At 40.2% G+C, this 12460-nt stretch overlaps 1 pseudogene; it reads right to left on the bottom strand.

Moving 5' to 3' along the window:
* Positions 1–9002: 9002 nt before the first annotated feature.
* Positions 9003–9790, bottom strand: LOC145505155 (small ribosomal subunit protein eS4-like; annotated as a pseudogene).
* Positions 9791–12460: the final 2670 nt, after the last annotated feature.

The raw sequence follows: 12460 nt of genomic DNA, 5'->3' as shown, positions 1-12460 counted from the left end.
GAGAGGCGCGGCCTGCCGGGGCGCCTCCTCCGGGTCCGCGCCCTCAGAGGATCTGTGGGCCGGCCCGGAGCTGTCTTCCCGCCCTCGCTCCACGGGTGAGCTCCGAGGGGATGGCGGGTCTGGAAGGACTTTCCCGGCGTCGTCTCTTCTCTGGCTTCTTATTTTCACCTTGGGGTCAGAGGACGGTTTCCCTGGTGACCGGACACCTCTGAAGCTGGAACCATCCCCCTCACCTCTCAGGAGATGGAGGTCAAGCGCCCTTTGCTTTGGTACCAGAAGCAACAGTTCTTACACACACACACACACACACACACACACACACACACACACACACACACACACACACACACACACCCCGTACACACACCGCGTACACACACAGCGTACCAGTTAGAAACTGTGGGAGTGGGGCCGAGCAGTCTGATTTCTGAGGCCTGCAAAGAGAAACTGTACCTTCCTGCAGCCTAGAAGTTGAGGTAAGGAGGCAACTAATTCAATTTAAAGGGTTTATATGAACGTATTTACAAAACAGAAGTAGAATCTCAGATGAAGACAACAAACTTAAGGTTACCAGGGGATAGCAGATGCATCCTTCCAGGGGATGGATCCAGGGGAAGATCCCCTGGAGAAGGGAGAGGCTACCCACTCCAGTATTCTGGCCTGGAGAATTCGACGGACTGTATAGTCCATGGGACTGCAAAGAGTCAGACACAACTGAGCGACTTTCACTCACACACACACACACAGTGGATGGATAAGAACCTACTGTATAGCACAGGAAACTCCACTCAACACTCTATACGGGAAAAGAATCTAAAAAATGGGTGAATACATGTTCCTGTATAACTGATACACTTTATTATACACCTGAAACTAACACAACATTGTAAATCAACTATATGGCCAATAAAAATTTAAAAAAAGAAGAAGAAGAAGTTGAACCAAGGAGGGAATGGAGGATGAAGGGAGAAAGAGAGAAATACAAAAAAATAGGGAGAACCTAAGGCTGGATCCTACAATAGGCTCACAGTCTAGCAACTTCTTGAGATTTGATCAAAATCTGCTATTGCATCTTTAGATTCCTTTCCTTTCCTTGACAAACTAGAAATAGTTCATTAGAAAGGGCACTTATTCTTTTCCAACAACCACTGTTTAGCTTGGCAGCTCCTCCCAAACAAGAACCAGCTTGGTAGAAGGGTCACCACTCATCTCTCCCTATTCTTAGCAGTCAGATTTTAGTGACTCCTGCTGACTTAACCTTCAAGGTCAAACGATCTGGTCACCCAAGAACGAGGCCTGAGGGGGATGTTTTTCTCTCCAAAGTGACTCATCTAGCATTCTAACACAAAGATTTCTCATACCTCACACCCAGTCTCTCACATCTTATGTTCCAGTCCATCAGTATATCCTTTCAAATAGACTTTCAAAATATATCCAGTGTCCAACCATTTCTCATCCTCTCCACAGCTATCAACCCCATCATTTCTCACCTGGATAATTACACGTGCCTCCTAACTGGTCTGTCTCCTTCAGAGAAAAGCCACAAAGTCTGTCACTGACTCAAGCCCCGACTTCCTCTCTGCCTTCATCTGCCACCCACTCTCCCTCCCCTTCCAGCCCACTGGCCTTTTTGCTCTGCTGGGGCACACCAAGCTCAGGGCCTTTTTGGCACGTGCTCTTTCTTCACCTGCTTTTCTCTTGCCTCAGATAATTCGCATGGCTTCCTTTCCAACTGTCTCACTTCATTCAATCTCTACTTGAATGCTAACATATCAGAGATGCTTTTCTTAACCCCCTGTGTAAACACCAGGCTTCATCCCTCTGCCTCTTACCTTATTCATATCACCCAGCATCATCTGACATATGTTTCTTTCTGGCTCTCCCCACTGAAATGGAAATTCCATGAGGTCAGAGATTGTCTTTGTTGATGCTGTTGTTTCTTTCTTAAGGGCAGGGATTTTCATGTTCTCTGATAATACGTTCAATGCCGAGAACAGCACCTAGCACATAGTAGGTGCTCAATAGATAACTCTTGAATAAGTGAAGGAATGAGATATAAAATATAAGAATCTGCAATCAATGGAAGCTGTGATCTCAGTGGATCAAGAGCATTTTCAGATAGCTATTCACTGATTTGAGCTATTCAGTCTTCAACTCTTTTCTCAATATTCTAGTCAGCTCTTAGTATTAAGTGTATCATATGATACACTTTAAATGTATCATATCATATCATTCTTCTCAGAGAAGTAATTCCTTTCATTATACAAATTGATATAATTATACCTCAGAATACTGTGATTCTTATTAAAGAAAACTAGTTTGGATCTCCTGTCAGAGTAGAGTTTTAGCTTGTCACCTCTTGTTTGGAAATACACTGAGAAAAGACTGATTATACTGATTTATCATTCTTTACTCATTTGTAGCATTCACAGAATGAACAAGGTATAAGGAAGGATTTTGTATGGTGTAGTTATTAAGATTTATAACCAGACAGTTCCAGCCTGGAATCCTGACCTGAACATGTGACCTGGTCAAGTTTCTTAACTTACCTGTCTTAGTCTCCTTATTTGTTAAACAGAGTCAATAACACTTACCTCCTAGTGTAGTCAAAATTAAATTTTATTGGGTCTGTGAAGCACTTAACCTATCCCTAGGAACATAGTAAGTGTTCAGTAAATGGAAATTAGGATTTTTATTATCAGTAAGGACAACAGTGGTCAGAGAGGCAATTTTCTAGAGAAAGTGGATTTTAATTGGACCTTGAAAATCACTGATGTTATATAGAGCAAGAACTTCTGCTCCTTTTTTTCCCCAAACAAATAAAGCTCTTTTTCCCTAATCGGTTTACAGAAAAAATTAAGGAATTCATTATTTTAGTCATAGTATTTAATATTTGCAAATCCTAAGTGGGAATCATTTTATTAATCACACACTAAAAATGAGTCTCTAAGCAATTTGATAGCTTTTTGAACCAGATTCAACTTCATGTGATTCAAATCAGCTAGTTTAGGAAATTTCCTTTGAAATGTTAGTTTTTGTACTGCATTGATATTTAGGGGCTTAAAATACTCTTAACGGCCATTTCTTTCCAGTAAATTTCATATACTAAAATGGTTACCTTTTTAACATATTTATTCAGATATAATTTACTCAAAGTATCTTTTTTTAAAGGAGCAATTAGTTTAATGGACATTTAGCACCTTGAAAATGTGTGTATGTTTTGGGATTCCTTTAGGTGTCATAGAATTATGAACCTCTTGTTTGTCACATTCTCATCTGACCTATATACGGTAACACACTGCATATTAAATACGTTTTGCTTCAGTAGTTCAGTTCAGTTCTCAGTCATGTCCAACTCTTTGAGACCCCATGGACTGCAGCACACATGTCCATCAAGTCGGTGATGCCATCCAACCATCTCATCCTCTGTCGTCCCCTTCTCCTCCCCATCTTCAGTCTTTCCCAGCATCAGGGTCTTTAACAATGAGTCAACTCTTCACATCAGGTGGCCAAAGTATTGGAGTTTCAGCTTCAGCATCAGTCCTTCCAATGAATATTCAGGACTGATTTCCTTTAGGATGGACTGGTTGGATCTCCTTGCAGTCCAAGGGACTCTCAGAGTCTTCTCCAACACCACAGTTTAAAAGCATCAATTCTTCAGTGCTCAGCTTTCTGTATAGTCCAACTCTCACATGTGTATGACTACTGGAAAAACCATAGCTTTGACCAGATGGACCTTTGTTGGCAAAGTGATGTTTCCACTTTTTAATATGCTGTCTAGGTTGGTCATAGCTTTTCTTTCAAGGAACAAGCATCTTTTAATTTCATGGCTGTAGTCACCATCTGCAGTGATTTTGAGCCCCCCAAAATAAAGTCTGTCACTGTTTCCATTGTTTCCCCATCTATTTGCCATAAAGTGATAGGACCAGATTGCATGATCTTAATTTTCTGAATGTTGAATTTTAAACCAACTTTTTCACTCTCCTTTTTCACTTTCATCAGGAGGCTCTTTAGTTCTTCTTCACTTTCAGCCATAAGGGTGGTGTCATCTGCATATCTGAGGTTATTGATATTTTTCCTGGCAGTCTTGATTCCAGCTTGTGCTTCATCCAGCCCGGCATTTTGCATGATGTATTCTGCATATAAGTTATATAAGCAGGGCGACAATATACAGCCTCGAGGTACTCCTTTCTCTATTTGGAACCAGTCTGCTATTCCATGTCCAGTTCTAACTGTTGCTTCTTTACCTGCATACAGATTTCTCAGGAGGCAGGTAAGGTGGTCTGGTATTCCCATCTCTGTAAGAATTTTCTAGTTTGTTGTGACCCATACAGTCAAACGCTTTGGCGTAGTCAATAAAGCAGAAGTAGATGTCTTTCTGGAGCTCTCTTGCTTTTTTGATGATCCAGTGGATGTTGGCAATTTGATCTCTGATTCCTCTGCCTTTTCTAATCCAGCTTGAACATCTGGAAGTTCATGGTTCATGTACTGTTGAAGCCTGGCTTGGAGAATTTGAGCATTACTTTGCTAGAGTGTGAGATGAGTGCAATTGTGCGGTAGTTTGAGCATTCTTTGGCATTGCCTTTCTTTGGGATTGGCATGAAAGCTGACCTTTTCCAGTCCTGTGGCCATTGCTGAGTTTTCTAAATTTTCTGGCATATTGAGTGAAGCACATTCACAGCATCATCTTTTAGGATTTGAAATAGCTCAACTGGAATTCCATCACCTCCACTAGCTTTGTTCGTAGTGATGCTTTCTAAGGCCCACTTGACTTCACATTCCAGGATGTCTGGCTCTAGGTGAGTGATCACACCATCATGATTATCTAGGTCATGAAGATCTTTTTGGTATAGTTCTTCTGTGTATTCTTGCTACCTCTTCTTAGTATCTTCTGCTTCTGTAAGTTCATAGCATTTTTGTCCTTTATTGTGCCCATCTTTGCATGAAATGTTCCCTTGGTATCTCTAATTTTCTTGAAGAGTCCTCTAGTCTTTCCCATTCTATTGTTTTCCTCTATTTCTTTGCATTGATCACTGAGGAAGCCTTTCTTATCTCTCCTTGATATTCGTTGGAATTATGCATTCAAATGGTTATATATTTCCTTTTCTCCTTTGCCTTTAGCTTCCCTTCTTTTCTCAGCTATTTATAAGACCTCCTCAGACAACCATTTTGCCTTTTTACATTTCTTTTTCTTGGAGATGGTCTTGATCACTGCCTCCTATACAATGTCACAAACCTCTGTCTATAGTTCTTCAGGCACTCTGCCTATCAGATCTAGTCCCTTAAATCTATTTCTCACTTCCACTGTATAATCATAAGGGATTTGAATTAGGTCATACCTGAATGGTCTAGTGGTTTTCCCTACTTTCTTCAATTTGAGTCTGAATTTGGCAATAAAGAGTTCATGATCTGAGCCACACTCAGCTCCTGGTCTTGTGTTTGCTGACTGTATAAAGCTTCTCCATTGTTGGATGCAAAGAATATAATCAATCTGGTTTCGATGTTGACCATCTGGTGACATCCATGTTTAGAGTCTTCTCTTGTGTTGTTGGAAGAGAGTGTTTGCTATGACCGGTGTGTTCTCTTGGCAAAACTCTATTAGCCTTTGCCCTGATTCACTCTGTACTCCAAGGCCAAATTTGCCTGTTATTCCAAGTATCTCTTGACTTCCTACTTTTACATTCCAGTCCCCTATAATGAAGAGGATATCTTTTTTGGGTGTTAGTTCTAGAAGGTCTTGTAGTCCTTCATAGAATGTTCAACTTCAGCTTCTTCAGCACTACTGGTTGGGGCATAGATTTGGATTACCATGATAGTGAATGGTTTACCTTGGAAACGAACAGAGATCATTTTGTCATTTTTGAGATTGCATCCAAGTACTGCATTTCAGACTCTTTTGTTGACAATGATGGCTACTCCATTTCTTCTAAGGGATTCTTGCCCACAGTAAAACATATTTCCCTATGTTCTCTCTTGAATAATCTTTGAAGGTTGTGCTAACTGTAGGCAAACTGTAAAATTAATTAAATTTGTCTCTGAACCTCTCCCATCTTTCCTTAACACTCTTTTCTCCTCTTCTCTTTGTACAATTTCTAAAGGATGCCTAACTTTATCAACAAAACTCTCATAGGTTGTTGTACAAAATAGAGTTAACTATTGAAAGTCATTTTATGAACATTTTTTTGTTTCTTTTTTAAATAAAGCTCCTACACTTACTAGCAAGATTGTTTCAATACTCTAATATGGTTTGTCTTTTCAGAGGTACAAGGTTTAGAATCTCCAGTCACCATTCTGACATTGACTTGCCTCATGATTTGGGGAAATAACTTAAAATTTCTGATCTTTATATTTCTTTTCTTCAAAATGAGTATCTGTGAAAATTAAATAAGATCAGACTATAGATATAATACACATAATACATACTAATATGTCCAGCATATATTTCACAATCTCTAAATGAAGCAAGCATGAAAAAAGGTAATAAATGAAAATGTGTTTTATTAACATAATAATGTTGTTTATTGTTTTGTTAACATAATAATGTTAACTCTTTTTATTCTTGTGCTTATTATAATACCTTTGATTTGTGTCCAACAAATCACACTTTACAGGAGGCAGGGCCTCAGGACAAATTTTGAAAGGGAAAACAATGTGCCTATTATATTTAAGTTGTATATCTGAAAAAAATTGTTTTCATGATACAAACTATAGAAAATGAAGCTGGATGAAACACAGAGAATGTGTAGAAGATGGAATCCAACTTCTGCTCATCAGTGATTCTTGAGGGGAAGTTTCAGAATGTCCAAGAATATGTGGAATTTTTATTAGAAAAAGTCTTCTTTTTTCAAGTTTATAAAGATTGCTTCAGTTCAATGTGCTTTTCAAATATGAATCATCTCAATTGGAGAAGGAAATGGCAACCCACTCCAGTATTCTTGCCTGGAGAATCCCATGGATGGAGGACCCTGATAGGCTACAGTCCATGGGGTCACTAAGAGTCAGACACACTGAGCGACTTCACTTTCACTTTTCACTTTCATGCATTGGAGAAGGAAATGGCAACCCAGTCCAGTATTCTTGCCTGGAGAATCCCAGGAACAGAGGAGCCTGGTGGGCTGCCATCTATGGGGTCGCACAGAGTCGGACATGACTGAAGCGACTTAGCAGCAGCAGCAGCAGCAATTGTATGTAGATCTCCATCACTTTGTAAGACCTTAGACATAGAGTAGAAGTCAAAGTATTTTAACAGAAACTGACAAAGGCTTGAAACTAAGGATGACAAACTCTAGACCCCATAGGGCAATTAGACGTGTATGTACCAGTCTTCAAATCTAACAAAGACCAAAAGCAACCAAGGCCACAATTGAGATGCTGGTGGCCTCAAATCCCTGAACACAGTTCCAGCCATGTTACTTCTGCCTCATGAAGATGGGTTTTGTGATGGGTTGAGCTGTGGGCATGGTGGTTGGGGTGCTCTTTGGCATCTTTTCCCTTCTCAGGGTCAGAATATGGGGTCAGGAGCTGATGGGTGGTATCAGGAAAACCATGATGCAATGTGGTGGCACCTTTAGCACATTCATGGCTATTAGGATGGACATACAATGCTAATCAGGGCAGTGTTGCCCACCATATCCACCCTCTCCCATCAGCCCCAGTCCATGTACTATAATAAAACAGGTCTTTGATTTAAGCCCTTTCATGGATCACAGCCTTGTTGTGGTTGAAGAGGCTTGCATAACTCACTGAAGCTGTGAGCCATGCTGGGCAGGGCCACCGAAGATGAAGAGGTCATAATGAAGAGTTCTGACAAATAATGATCCACTGGAGGAGGGAATGGCAAACCATTCCAATATTCTTTCTGTGACAATGCCATGAACAGTTTACAAACATAAAAAGATATGACATGGAAAGATGAGTTCCCCAGGTTAGAAGGTGTCCAATATGCTACTGGGGAAGAGCAGATTGATTTAAGAAAGAAAACTGACAAAGACTAGACCAGCATAGTTACCCTTCCAAAAATCTATAACTGTATTATTGCCATAGATAAACAGATTATAGGGTTCTTCTGAAGGCAAGACTCAACCTTGTACTTGGACAAGTGGTTAGTTTAGTACAAGTGCACAAAGAGAAGAGTGCCACCTGCTGGACCAGCTATGATACTCCGTGCTGGGCTAGGGCTACATGAAAATGATGGAAATGACACAGACTCTGGTCCAAATGAAATTCGTATGCTTGCCTTTAAATTAGTTTAACAGTCTTTTGGCATTTTTCAGCCATTCCTTATAAGCTTCTTTTGCTCAGCTGACAAATGAATTACTCTTCCAGAACAGACTTTTCTGTTGAATTTATTTGGGGGACTAATTCAATTATTTTATATTATGAGCTTGTACTAACTGCTTATAATGCACAGTTTGACATTAATTATAATCCATTTTGTAAAGCATAATCTCTTGATTATTTCCCTTTGCAGTCTCAGTTCACCCTTTTCTATATAATGCATTAATTCTCCTAGTCGGGTATCAACAGTTGTGATAAGTAATATGCCAGCACTCTGACTTCTATTGCCGCGTGCTTGAATCGGGAGATGGGAGGAGGTATTGACAAGAAACTCCAGGGAGATGCAGTAACAGTGGGACTGGTCCATCAAGGTGGGGATGGATATTACATCACTGATATTGTTTAGAATTCCTATACATGATAATAAGAAAATGCAAGCTGACTTAGTGTTAGTCACTCAGTCTTGAGTGACTATGCAACCCCATAGTCCGTAGCCTGCCAGGCTCCTCTGGCCATGGGATTGTCCAGGCGAGAATAGTGGGTTGCATGCCCTTCTCCAGGGGATCTTCCCGACCCAGGGATCAAACCCAGGTCTCCTACATTACAAGCAGATTCTTTACCATCTGAGCCACCAGGGAAGACCAAGATGACTTAGCCTTTTTTTTTTTTTTTTCAAGTGTGGTATTGTCTTTAACTAAGTACAAAAACTTTTCCAGTCATGTCACTCAGGGATCATTCTGTCCACTGCTCTATTTGGCTTCTAGTCTCTTGCCTCTTTCCTCAGCAATGGTAAGGCAGATACACTTTCTACGGGGAAGGGATTTCCATGGTTTGTTGCCTTTGCCAGTAATGAAAAATTTTGAGAGCCAGGTGGCAAAGCTGTGGCCACTGGCATCTTTCACATGAACTGCATTGAAAGAACCAGGATGTCTCTCCTGATTGGTGACCACACCAATTCTTCTCAGGTTAGCACCTCCAGTTACCATGCACCAGTGTCAAATTTGATTGAATCAGTACTATTTCCAGTCTCCAAGTCAATTTGAATGGTATCATTCACCTTGATGAGGGAATCAAGGGTAGCGGACGGTGCAAGCATCGTGGGTCACCAGATGAGGGATTCCTTTTGTCCCCACAAAGATCTTTCCCACTTTGCCTAGCTTGTACCTTGCCTCCTCAGATGTAATACAATGAACAGCAAAGCAACCACTGGTGTCATAGATCAGATGAAAATTCTCTCCAGTTTTATCAATGCTGATGACATCCATAAAACCAGCAGGGTAAGTTATATTGGTGCAAACCTTGCTATCACTCTTAATGAAATGCTGCATACAGATCTTCTCTATTTCATCTCCTATTAGGGCATACTTGAGTCTATTCCTTAGGAAAATGATTAGGGGGAAACATTCCCTAGTTTGTGGGGACTGGTGGATGGACGAGGAGCAAACACACCAGTCAGTTTATCTGACATCCAAAGCTTTGGAGCTGCTGTGGGCTTCAGGTGCTTCTTGGGACCACAAGCCGTGGCTGCACTGGGCACTAGGCACGAAAAAGAGCTGACTTAGTTTTATTATTGCTTTTTTGTTCTCTACAGACAATGTATCCTTTATTGCTTCAACCAAGGACAGACTCTTCTCATAGCATCTTCCCAGTACTCTTTGCACTCACAAATAGTGTGAGTAAGATAGAGATGTACAGATTTCTATGCTTTATGTTTCAAAGAAGGTATCCTTCCACATTGGCATAGTTTATCGAACCCAATTAAAATTGTCTTCATACACACTGCCTTAAATTCCTTTTCTTATTTTGACATTGCACCAATTACCATTTCATTTAAGTTGTAAATGATAAAGCTATCACTTTTGAACACCTTAAGATGAATCAATTTAATCAGATTACATTCTGCTAAAATTTAGCCAAGATTAGCTCACTGCACAGGGAAGGCAATGGCAACCCACTCCAGTACTCTTGCCTGGAAAATCCCTTGGACGGAGGAGCCTGGTAGGCTGCAGTCCATGGGGTCACACAGAGTCAGACATGACTGAAGCGACTTAGCAGCAGCAGAAGCTCACTGCAAGAATAACAGTTCTGAAGGAGAAAGAGTGTGAGGGCCTTTGAAATACATTTTGTTAGTCTGTTTCCAAACTGGGCCAGTTAGAATCTTGCCCGGGATTTCTCTATTGTAGCTACTGAAAAAGAACTGTTGGGCTCCCAGTGGCTCAGTGGTGGAGAATCCACCTGCCAGTGCAGGAGAGACGGGTTCGATCCCTGATCCAGGAAGATCCAATGTTCTGCGGAGCAACTAAGCTCATGCACCACAAACGTTGAGCCTGGACCCTAGAGGCCAGGAGCTGCCACTACTGAAGTCCACACACCCTAGAGCCCATGCTCTGCAACAAGAGAAGCTATAGAAACCCACTCACCGCAACTAGAGAAAAGCCTGGGCAGCAACAAAGAGCCAATAAATAAATAAATTTTTTTAAAAGGAAAACAACTGCTTTCTTTAAATAAAAATTTTTTAAAGGAAGACAACTGCTTCCTTTCCCCTTGGGCTGATAAACTGGTAAGGCATGAATCTTGAGCTGCTAGTGAATATTTGTTCACCAGAAGGAGAGCCCTTGATTGAAACAAAAGAGTTCTCTGATGGCATTCTATTAGTTGAGTCCTGGCTTTCCCAGTTATATGAAACAGTAAATAGTCCCCCCCCCTTTTTTTGTTAAGTTTGAATTGGGTTTCTGTCTTCCTTTCCAACCAAAAACATTTTGACCAATATATAGTGCTTTAAATATAGTACTTGTATGCAAGATTAAAACATTCTGTAGCTATACTAAATCTCTTTATATAATTGATTAAAGGAAATATAAATAGACATTGCTTTCTATGAGTGATTTGTAGCCTATGCCAACAAATGGCAGTTAGCACAATATATAATAATTTGCTTTACTTTTCTTAATCATTTTTCATTCTCTACAGTCATGTTCAAAAGTGATTTATTTTCATTCTAGACACTTGATTAATGATTGGCTCTCTATGTACACTAATTCCAATTCAAATTTAAAGTCATCTGTCTCAAATTTTGGCAAGAGAATTAGCAGTCCTGTATGTGTTACTACCTGAACGTTTACAATTTCAGTTCCTTATTGATCTCATTTTTTAAAAAATTAGATTCATAAAATTTAAAATTTTAGTGTAAGTCAGGCTGCAATTAAATTTGGAAGTATGGCAGAGTTAGGATTAGAGCTAAATCAGATTGGCAGGAATTCTGCAGCCTTAATGGCTATGTTTTACATGGTGCTATTAAAGTTATAGCTACATAAATTATGTCACTTAATCCTAGAACTCTTGGAAATTAACCATGGTAAGAGGGAGCCCAGTGTTGATAAACTAAGCAGTATCGAGAAAATTGTTGTGAAAGTATCAGTACAAAAGCAGATGGAAAACAAGAATGCCTAGAACAGTTCCAGGCTTATGGTCAGCACTCAAAAAGAGCTTGTTGAAAGAATGAATGAGTGTTCTTCAGTAGATACAAATCTTTGATGCAACAAGATTTTTCCTGTAATTACTGTAAGTTATGAAACACAGTCATGGCAGACTGATCCAAAAGGAATTTCAGGTATTCTCTTCTCCAAGCTTCCTCATTTTAATACTGAGGGAACTGAGATCAGAAGAGGTAAATGTTTGTCCAGAACAAACATGGGGTAATTAATCAGTTAACAAACATTTATGGAGTATCCACTGCTGATGAATATTTGGAACTGTTTCAGATAATGGGAATACAGCAGAGCATAAGACAGCCTGAGGCTCTGACATCAAAAGTTTATATTCAGAGTGATGACTGAGGGATCAGTGAGTAAATGAGATTTCCGTTCCTTATAAATGATGCTATAAAAGGCTAGTATAGAATATTGTGGTAGAGAATGACAGAGCATGGGGAAAGACACAGCTGATTTAGTAGATTACTCAACACAGAATCTCTGAGAACTCTCATTTGAGCCAAGCCCTGAGTGATGAGGACACACCTATGCAAATGTAGAGAGGAAGAGTATTCCAAGCGCACGTGCAAAGGTTCTAACATGGAAACAAGCTTGGTGTGCTTGATGCAAAGAAAAACAGTCATAGTGCTTCTGCTGGAATGAAAAGGGGAGGAAATGAACAGAGATGAGGATTGGTGGGCAAATACCACACC

The sequence above is a fragment of the Giraffa tippelskirchi genome, chromosome 5 (assembly GCF_054371585.1).
Source record: "Giraffa tippelskirchi isolate mGirTip1 chromosome 5, T2T-mGirTip1v1.2.pri, whole genome shotgun sequence".
NCBI classification, from domain to species: domain Eukaryota; kingdom Metazoa; phylum Chordata; class Mammalia; order Artiodactyla; family Giraffidae; genus Giraffa; species Giraffa tippelskirchi.
The sequence above is the reverse complement of the archived record's forward strand: the minus strand, read 5'-3'. Positions and strand labels throughout refer to the sequence as shown.